Consider the following 2,782-nt stretch of genomic DNA (forward strand, 5'->3'; position numbering starts at 1 on the left):
GTGTATTAGGTTTTTATTAGGTCAGTTTTAATCTATGTCCCTTTGTCATTGTACCGAACCCTCAGGGGTAAGCATGCAGAGGGACTGTTCCCTCCCATCTGCTCTTCTCTATTCCATGTGAAAAGAACTCTGTAGCACAACACTCACTGGGAATTTGCTTGGCCTTCGGTCACCACTTCTAGAAGACAAAAAATGGTAAAATATACCTTGTGGACAACTGTGCTCCTCAAGTATTTTGAGCATTGAATGACCATTTTGCAGGGTCAAGAAAGTGAGTAATTTTCCTTTACCAACCATTTGGTTTCCTCTGTAGACACAGAAAGGTCCTTAGTTTCTGAATGGTGGTTGAGCTGCACATCCCATTGCAGCACTAGTAGTAGTGATTGAGGCTTCGAGTCCCTGGGATATCTGGCTGCCCATTCACCCAGATCTCGTGGATGATGCACTCCCGCTCCTCCAGTCTCTGTGCCTGCTCAAGCTCCTAGGTCCACGCAAACACATTCATGTTCAAAATCCTCTTGAAGCGGTGGTCCTGCCTGGCTCACAGGTTAGAGATGATGTCAGAGTTGTCATCACTGCTGTCACTGCAGTTGTCTTGTTTTCTGGTGGTCCTATTTACAGTGCAGCATTTGAAGTCTGTTTGGCAGGATATTCGCACATCCAGAGCCACCAGTGTCAGTACCAACCTAATGCACATGCCGGACACAAGTAGTGAGATGAAGGAGTATGCCGCAGGGAGGTTGCTGATCAGTGCCATTTCCATGCTGAGTCGGCCCACGGGATCCGTGCTGGTGTTGAAGCCCATTCTTGGCGTCTCATCCAGCCATTGCAGCAGCGGATGCTCTATTGGGTAAAATGTTGCAGACCTCCCGGTCTTCTTCTCTACTGGTTGGCGGTGCTGTATTATGAGATGAGAGACATCGGGGAAGGAGGCACCATTGCATATCATGTTGGGATTGTAGGCTCTTAGCAGCTGTGGGAAATGAGATCTTTGGGGTCCTTGGTAGTTGGTTGGGTTTGGGTGGGATTCAGGGAGGAGTTTCTTAGGCACTCCGACCCTGTCATGGGCAACCGGTGGGCAACGGGGAGAGGGCAGAAGGTGGCAACCCCGGACAGTGACTCTGTGTGCCTCCGAAAGCCCCAGAAGCAGCACAAGAGCGGTGCCTGATGTTGCCGGCACAGGTGGAGGAGGGTTGGGAGAGCAGCAAAGAAAGGGGAGGGAAGAAGGCCGGAGTTACTTATTTTAGAAGCAATATTAAATCAGTGCCAATCAGTATTGCTGAATTTTATCAATCAATCAAAGTACTTTATTCGGTTAAAATGTATAACCATAAAAGCATACAACATAAAATTTCATTTACATTGAAGATTTAGACAAGGTTTCGTATATAGAGCATATTTTCCTTGTGTGAGAAGTTGGCCTGATATGCACTGCTCACTATTCTAGTGATCACTATGTATCAGTCCAAACAACCCTTATTGATGATTGGTTGTAAGTCAACCGATAGACCAGCTATCCTAGTAGCATGGACAAGAGCAGTCTTTAGGCTAAACTCTAGAGGGCGTGTTAAGCCAGCTGTTATACCATCACATATACCCCTTGAACACCAAGTGAAAGGACACCACACAAGTTGTTATGAAAATAAAAGTATATTTATTTAGAACACAACAGCCCTGGACTCTTTATGAGGACAGGGCGCTAAGCACAATACAAAACTCTTATGAAAATACTCAAAGTCGCACAAGTTACGCAAATGCCCGAGGGGCACGGAAAACCATATACTACAAAAGTGGAATGCAAAATTACTAGCAGGTAAGTACTACGCTAATAGACTTTAGGATCGCTAGGACTTGACTACTGAACCTTCAGATTACTAGCAGGAGGCCTAGGGAGATCGGGTGCAGAGTGTGCACTCTCACGCGGGATGTGGGACAAAGTCTATGGATGCTAGATTTCGTAAAGTTAGTGTTATCGGACAAATCCGACTAGATAGAGCTGAAACGAAAAAGGATCTGGACCCTTGGATAGTGAGGCTATGCTGGAGCACCGAAATGCTGAGTTTACCTAGCCCAGGGGCTGCGGCTGCATAGGTCTGGAAAGACGTCGGGAATCCTCGTTGCAGTCTATGGAGCCTGAAAGAAGAAGTTGCTGGCAGGTGACCAATGAAGAGATTCGGAGGGATCCAAGCCTGGATCGAAGATGGAAGACACCTGTAAGCAGAGGGGACCAAGTTCTGAATCACTAGCCAGTGATTAGATGGGCACCAGGATGGCACCGGATGGAGTCACATCGACCAGGTGAGGGGGCGACGCTGGGCTCTGCAGTCTCACGGACCAGGAGGCATTGTCGGTGACCAGGATGGAGGTGCGAGCTGTCCCACGATGGTATCTGCTGTCAACGTTGCTGGACCCAGGATTGGGGCAACAAGTCTTGGCAAATGCAAGCCCATGCGGTGAACTTAAAATGGCATCAGGAGTGGACCAGGAGGGTCCGAGGTCCTCCTCTGTTGGAGGGGAGCAAGGGCCAGTCTGAAGCAACCAGACCAGCGGTGTTGTCATCGTGGTGCGTCGTCAAGAGGGCCACAAGCCAGCAGGCAAATAGCCGGACAACGCGGTGAGCAGCAAAGAGCAGAAGGGCCCCACGCAGATCTGGTGGATGCTGGGGGGCTGGACTTCGGTTCTGGAGCTGCTCAGGGTTAGGGCTTCTCGAACCCCAAAGCACTCACTCGAGGATCCTTCAGCGGTCGTGCTGGATAAGCGTCGTGCAGTTCTGAAGATGGCC

General features: G+C 49.2%; 1 pseudogene; it reads right to left on the minus strand.

Moving 5' to 3' along the window:
* Window positions 1–370: 370 nt before the first annotated feature.
* On the minus strand, window positions 371–949 carry LOC147726085 (protein eva-1 homolog A-like; annotated as a pseudogene).
* Between the last annotated feature and the right edge of the window lie 1,833 nt (window positions 950–2,782).

Source organism: Lissotriton vulgaris, chromosome 3_1 (genome assembly GCF_964263255.1).
Source record: "Lissotriton vulgaris chromosome 3_1, aLisVul1.2, whole genome shotgun sequence".
Taxonomy (NCBI): Eukaryota; Metazoa; Chordata; class Amphibia; order Caudata; family Salamandridae; genus Lissotriton; species Lissotriton vulgaris.